Source organism: Oncorhynchus keta, chromosome 34 (assembly GCF_023373465.1).
Source record: "Oncorhynchus keta strain PuntledgeMale-10-30-2019 chromosome 34, Oket_V2, whole genome shotgun sequence".
Lineage (NCBI taxonomy): Eukaryota > Metazoa > Chordata > Actinopteri > Salmoniformes > Salmonidae > Oncorhynchus > Oncorhynchus keta.
This window is the reverse complement of record NC_068454.1, coordinates 7639060-7646782: the sequence shown is the minus strand read 5'-3', so window position 1 is coordinate 7646782 and position 7723 is coordinate 7639060. Positions and strand designations below refer to the sequence as shown.

General features: G+C 42.5%; 1 long non-coding RNA gene across 1 annotated transcript; it reads left to right on the top strand.

Annotated features, from left to right (window-relative positions):
- The first annotated feature begins 3966 nt into the window (after positions 1-3966).
- Positions 3967-6993, top strand: LOC118366453 (uncharacterized). The gene is made up of 2 exons (XR_004821954.2): positions 3967-4100; positions 5704-6993. It is a non-coding gene; the product is annotated as an uncharacterized LOC118366453 (long non-coding RNA).
- The last annotated feature ends 730 nt before the right edge of the window (positions 6994-7723 follow it).

Sequence of the window (7723 nt, the reverse complement as noted above, 5' to 3'; positions counted from 1 at the left end):
TGCCAGCGGATAATATTTAGAAAGAGAGGGTCCAGATTGTTTAGCCCAGCTGATTTGTACGGGTCCAGGTTTTGCAGCTCTTTCAGAACATCAGCTATCTGGATTTGGGTGAAGGAAAAGCTGGGGAGGCTTGGGCAAGTAGCTGCGGGGGTTGCGGAGCTGTTGGTCGGGGTTGGGGTAGCCAGGAGGAAAGCATGGCCAGCCGTAGAGAAATGCTTGTTGAAATTCTCGATTATCGTGGACAGTGTTTCCTCGCCTCAGTGCAGTGGGCAGCTGGGAGCAGGTGCTCTTGTACTCCATGGACTGTACAGTGTCCCAAAACGTTTGGGAGTTAGAGCTACAGTATGCAAATTTCTGTTTGAAAAAGCTAGCCTTTGCTTTCCTGACTGACTGCATGTATTGGTTTCTGACTTACCTGAAAAGTTGCATATCGCGGGGACTATTCGATGCTATTGCAGTCCGCCACAGGATGTTTTTGTGCTGGTAAAGGGCAGTCAGGTCTGGAGTGAACCAAGGGCTATATCTGTTCTTAGTTCTACATTTTTTGAAAGGGGCATGCTTATTTAAGATGGTGAGGAAATTACTTTTAAAGAACGGCCAGGCATCTTCGACTGACGGGTTGAGGTCAATATCCTTCCAGGATACCCGGGCCAGGTCGATTAGAAAGGCCTGCTCGCAGAAGTGTTTTAGTGAGCGTTCAACAGTGATGAGGGGTGGTCGTTAGACCACGGACCTATAGTGGATGCAGGCAATGAGGCAGTGACCGCTGAGATCCTGATTGAAAACAGGAAAGGTGTATTTGCTCAGCTCATGCTCATGCTCAGTCCCCTCCTGTACTCCCGGTTCACCCATGACTGCATGGCCACGCATACCTCCAACTCAATCATCAAGTTTGCAGACAACACAACAGTAGTAGGCCTGATTACCATCAATGACGAGACAGCCTACAGGGAGGCGGTGAGAGCCCTGGCGGAGTGGTGTCAGGAAAATAACCTTTCCCTCAACGTCAACAAAACGAAGGAGCTGATCGAGGACTTGAGGAAACAGCAGAGGGAGCACGCCCCTATCCACATCCACGGGACCGGAGTGGAGAAGGTGGAAGGCTTCAGTACCTCTGCGTACACATCGGCGTACACATCACTGACAATCGGAAATGGTCCACCCACACAAACAGTGTGGTGGAGAAGGCGCAACAGCTCCTCTTCAACCTCAGGAGGCTGAAGAAATTTGGCTTGGCCCCTAAGACCCTCAGTAACTTTTACAGATGCACAATTGAGAGTATTTTAATTTAATTTTAATTTTATTTAACCATTATTTAACTAGGCAAGTCAGTTAAGAACAAATTCTTATTTACAATGACTGCCTACCAAATGGCAAAAGGCCTCCTGTAGGGACGGGGGCTGAAATACAAAAGAATCAATATAATCAATAAAATACAAATATAGGACAAAACACACATCACGACAAGAGAGACACCACAACACTACATAAAGAGAGACGTAAGACAATAACATGGCATGGTAGCAGCTCCACCTTTTACAGAAACTGCACCGCCTGCAACCGCAGGGCTCTCCAGAGGGTGGTACGGTCTGCCCAAAGCATCAACGGGGGCACACTGCCTGCCCTCCAGGACACCTTCAGCATTCGATGTCGAAGGACAGTCAAAAAGGTAATCAAGGACATCAACCACCCAAGCCACTGCCTGCTCACACTGCTATCATCCAGAAGGCGAGTTCAGTACAGATGCATCAAAGAGAGACTGAAAAACAACTTCTATCTCAAGGCCATCAGACTGTTAAATAGCCTTCACTAGCCAGCCACCACCCGGCTACTCAACTGCTGCCCTAAATGCATAGTCATGTATATAGGCTACTCTAATAATGGAACACTGGTCACTTTAATCATGTTTACATATTGATTTACTCATCACCATATGTATATACTGTATTCTATTCTACTGCATTTTAGTCAATGCCACTCCAACATTGCTCGTCTTAATATTTATATTTTTCTGAATTCCATTGTTTTACTTTTAGATGTGTGTATTGTAGTGAATTGTTAGATACTACTGCACTGTTGGAGCTCGGAACACAAGCATATCACTACACCCACAATAACATCTGCTAAATATGTTGTATGTGACCAATACATTTAGATTTGATCTGTAAGTGTTTTCCCTTCACTACTCAGTGTAATGTGTGCATGAAGCCAGTCATCTCTGTTTTTGTTGGAAAAAGCATCCATCATCCATGTCAGTAATTGATATACTGGAGTACTTTCAACTACACTGGCACCTTCATACATTTCTGTTAGGAAAAAGTACCATGTCACACAGACTACAGTCTGCATGTTCACCCATATTGATCATATTTAAGACACTATAGCCTACTAAGCTATTCATATTGTTGTTCTCTCCTAATCAATGACTGGAACGAATTGCAAAAATAAATCACTGAGGCTGGAGGAGATATCTTCCTCCCCTTATATCTCCCTCTCTAACTTTAAGCGCTAGCAAATATACAACTACCGAATCCTCATATTGTTATTTTTGTTGTTGTTGCTCTGTTGCACCCCAGTATCTATTATTGCACATCATCATCTGCACGTCTATCACTCCGGTGTTAATGCTAAATTGTCATGATTTATTGCCTTACCTCCCTAATTTTACTCCATTTACACACCCTGTGCATAGACTTTTTTTTCCTATTGCGTTATTGACTGTACGTTTGTTTATCCCATGTGTGACTCTGTGTTGTTGCTTTATCTTGGCCAGGTCGTAGTTGTAAATGAGAACTTGTTCTCAACTGGCCTACTAAAGGTGACTTTTTTTTTTAATTATGTAAAAAATTGATCATTGCATTTGCATGACACACTATAACTGAATAGTCCACGGGGTTTCAGTGAACGTGCCAAGGATATAATGGGAGTTATTATAGTTGAGACTTGGGGTTTAGTACAGACATATTTTATTTTAACTAGGCAAGTCAGTTAAGAACAAATTCTTATTTCCAATGACGGCCTAGGAACAGTGGGTTAACTGCCTTGTTCAGGGGCAGAACGACAGCTTTTTACCTTGTCAACTCGGGGATTCGATCTTGCAACACTTTCACGAAATCGTCCATCGCTCTAACCACTAGGCTACCTGCCGCCCATATAGGCTAATCACAGTGGGAAATAAAGTTTATAAATATGGAGTGCCAAAATGTCTGTAGTTAAATTGACTTTCAAATATAACTAGTCCTAATGATTGTTAATTAGTATTTTCCTCCGAACACAGATTAAGCCTATTCCTCCTGAACTAAAAACATCTGTTCAAAGGAGACTACATTCGTGTTTAGGTAAACCTTTATTTGAGAGTCTCCAGGTATAACGCGTTATAATGATGTTATAAAGCATTGCAAGACCTTTATCATGTTAGCCTATCGTCTAATAATGGTCCTGAGATGATAAAATATCTTGTTCATAACAAGTAATAAAGCATTATACTTTCAGTGTTTACCTACGTGTTACCATGATTTCCCTCCATATTTAGTTTTGCTACTTTAAAAAAAAGTAATGTAAATCTCACGTATTTAGAATACATTTAACTAATGATCCCTATTATAATCAATTCTAATTGCATAACCTATCTAATCTAAAACAGAAAATAGTTCAGACTGATGCTGAAGAACTTTGGTATTTTATCTTCCACTAGCCTGCAATCTATTCATCATTTAAAAAAAATATATATATATATTCGTAGTCAATCTAAAATAGACGATTACCCGATCGACAGAACTTGGAACAAGAGAAATCGTGGCCAACATAGCCATTGTTGTAACTCATGTGTCGGATTGGCGGAGGGTCAAAATCGGAAGTAGTTTATTTATGCTAATGAGGGGGTTGTAGATAGTTACGTTCAACGGCGGGAGCCGCCCTTCATTCACCACATGGTTAAAAGCAGGGTATGTTCGCGCCACTTTCGCAATTTTACTACGATTCACAAAGCCCTGCCGAATCAAAATAGCAGCAAATACCAATGCGATTTCTGTTAGCTACTGTGCAATTTGCAAGTTTGTGGTTTACTTTCGTAGATATGCTTGGAGCAGTGACCGTAAAGGGTAAGTCTACACAAGTGAGTGAAGATGGTGGATTTCAGAGGCGAGTGTCTTCGTACGCGCATGTTATTGACAAGAAACCTGTTGTTAGCCTTTTCCTGGGATGCAACTTTCGAAGTTAAAATCGTGCTTATTCGCGCACTTTGTTTCCACAGATTTGCCTAAATGATACCGGGAATATATTCTTTAAAAATATTTTTTTAAAGCAATGTAAGAGGCGCATGGCCACTCTCCTCCGTGGTTATTAGAATGAGCGGTATTTGAAACGCGTGCGCTGTTGCCTCTGCAATGCCTCTTGAGCAGTGTGTCTAGCTGAAGTGAGCGTTACTTCTGGTAATGCTGTATTTCGTCAATTTCTAATTATATTTGCCTAGACGGGAAATAAAGTGAATTAATTTTGTGTACTGTCTTCAGTGGTGTGCGTTTTGAAGTGTCTCCAGAACAATGCAGTAACACATGGGGGGGAAGTAGCAGGCCGCGCCTCTGCTGGATCGTGAAAGCTACGCTAGCTAACGATAACTAGGGAGCACTTATCTAGCTTAAATTACTTGGCCAGTCATTCAAATAGTTATCAGCGGGTGGCTAGCCAAAGAAGGTTGTGGTAACGCTGGGCAAAATGTTTCACGCGTGTGTGTTAAGTGCCCTGAACATGCAGTCGATGACATATCAACAGTGTTGAACAGTATGCGCGGATTTTGAAGGCCGGGGGGCTAGCATGCTAACGTTAATGGCTGGCGTTAATGCTCTTTGCTTACCTTGTTTGATAATTAGTGTTACCCACATTTAGTTTATTCTCAATGTATGATTTACGACTAACACTAGTTTGTCAAAATTAGACGCAAGATTCTCTCACCGCAACAAACTTATTGTGGCATGTGTTAGCCAGCTACCGTGAGCCTGCTACCACATGCTTTGTATGCAGCACTTTGCCGTGTGGATTCCTACGGATTTTGCGATCGTGTGCGTGGTGCGCTTGGCCAACTAGCAAGGCGCATATTTCAAGCACCAACAAAACGCAGTGTATTGATTTGTTTCACTGCGATATTATGGGTTATATTTGTGTATTTACAGCCAACACTGATTGTGGTTGTGAATGTTGGTAATGCGGACTTAGCGGCGCCATGTCAGTGCAGCGCGTGGGGGAGGGGGATTCTTGAATTGTTTGAGAACGCATGTGCAGCTCCCACGACGCGGCCTCAAGCTGCGCATTTCATACAATGTTTAAACTTGCTTTGATGTTGTCCAAGGATTCTCCACTATTGGTTTAATTGGCAAAGTGTTTCTAGATTGCGCGTTTGATCTTGCCGCGTGTACAAATGGCTTTGTGTGGCGTGTTGCTCTGCAAATATCTGCGTGTAACTAAGTGCACACTTGAGAGCAAAATTTATCCAACTAATATTATGGAGACTTTTCAATGTGTCGCAAAGCATGTAATACAGGGTCTTCCAAGCAAAAAATGTTTGCATGATGCTACAGGGAATGCAGTGTAGCTATGGTTAGTTTCTCAACTAACGTGGTAAAGTTGTCAACCATAGGCCCGTAGAACTTGCTAAAATAGTCTGGTAGTCTGTCTTTTACAATTAATTGTTTCTCTTCTTTTTTCCAGGCACCCATTGGGATGGGATGTACACTTGGAATCCAGCCGCCCTGTTCAAGTCAATGGCCCAGAAACATTCCATCGTTGGTTTTTGGATATGTGCAAGGATGCTTCACTTGCCTAACAGTCACTGTAGTGTCAAAGTGCTTACAGTGCAGGTAGTCATCTAATATCTACTGCAGTGAAGGCACTTTAAGCACTATAGTGGCACGGTGACTGGCTTCATTGCACACTGATTGTGTGAACCTTAACTGGTGCTTATGCTAAGGTGCATCTAGTGCAGATAGTGAAGTAGACCAGCACCTACTGCCCTACGTGCTCCTTCTGGCATAAGGGCTGGGACTCTTCTGGTCTATGAAAAGTGTATGATTTATCCTTGCAGATCTCTGCTAGTTTTGCATAGTTGCACTACAAGAGAAATGGAGTTGTGCAAATCTATGCAAAACTGACGGTGGCCTGTGTGTCCATCTGTCCTGGTGAATCTTTTTTTAAATGTATTATTATTGGTTGAGCCGCATGGAGGGCTTGGGTGTCCTACACCCCTTTCCACCCACGGCAACGTTAATGTGTGCAAACTGGTTTCAGCAGTATTAAAGTGCTTATAGTGCAGGTAGTTCTATGGCCATCTACTGCAGTGTGAGCACTTGATGTACTTCTAAATGCATTCATCGTCACCGGTTACAGCAGACACCGCCGAGGGGATGGAGCCACTGGTCGCTGGTTAGTTTTGCTGGTTTGCTTTCAGCTTTATAATGTACCGCTGTGCAAATCCATGCAAAACTGATCATAGCAGTGATTAATTTAATCCTTCGTCAGAATAACAATCCCTTTCTGTGCAGGTCGGGATAGGCAGCGATGCTTTTTACTTGTATGGTATTGCACTTGTCCCGGCCTGTTGAGGACTCTGGGAATTGTCCTGCTGCAGAACACTTTCAGTTAACTTACACCGGTGACCATAATGCACCCATGTATATTTGAAGTAATGTCAATCATTTTTGAGTGCTATAATTATTAAATGGTTTGCACCTCACTTCCACTTTTGATATTATAATATATTGCTTTTGTTGTAGTTGCTGTCCTTCCAGCTGAATAGTGAATTGTTGTCAAAGAAATGTGAGTAGCATTCTGGGGGTTAAAAGAAAACATGTAGTCAAGGTCTTACCTCTGTTTATAAAGCTAGTTGAATATCAAAGGGCACGTGTCAGGACACCTACTTCTCAACACTGCAATGGGACATCCTTGAGCTTTTGATTCATATGTATTTTGGTGAATTTGCAAATTAAATGTTTAATTTCAGGACACTGGGGGTGACTTTTATTTCTGAAAGTATAAATGGGTTGTCTCCCACGGTGCGAATCTACTGTTAAAAGTAATGTTTTCTACTGCGGTTCCTTAATCTGACCCGTGAGCGAGTAAAAGCAATGCTTGTGGATGTAAAAGCCACAATGTTTATCCCCTGTAAATGTCATGGCTTTTGTAGGTTGTGCAATTTTTTTTATGGTGCTATGCTCGCGCTCTGAATATTAAATCCGGCCTATCTAAATTGCATGACCACCGCGGTGAGCTAATGCTCTAGCTATGGACACATGGGTCTGTCGTGTCCACCCACAAATGGCAACTGGGCGTTTCATGGTGCCAAGTTGATTGGTTTAAGCATACAACATAAATCCTATTAAGTACATTTAGGGTGAGTTGATTATCCTGTTAACCAGCAGCACCCTCCTTGCCAGAAAGTTGATCCATCCGACCTAACGCGGAGAAAGGAAGTAGTCCATCCTACAATTCTGGTTTGAGAGTTGCCTCTGAATTACTACTAGTGGAGAATTTCCGTGTTCGAGTGCTAGTCGGAACTTGGCAACTAGCGCTCCCGACTTGCTAACTGGTTGTAAAAGCGGCACGTTAACAAGATTAGCCCATAAACACGGCTTTTTTTTTATGGAGTTTGATGCAGTTTACAGTATTGTCAATTTGCACATGAGCCAGTTGGGTTCAGTTGAACTCTTGATATTGACTCACTATTGCGTAAGCT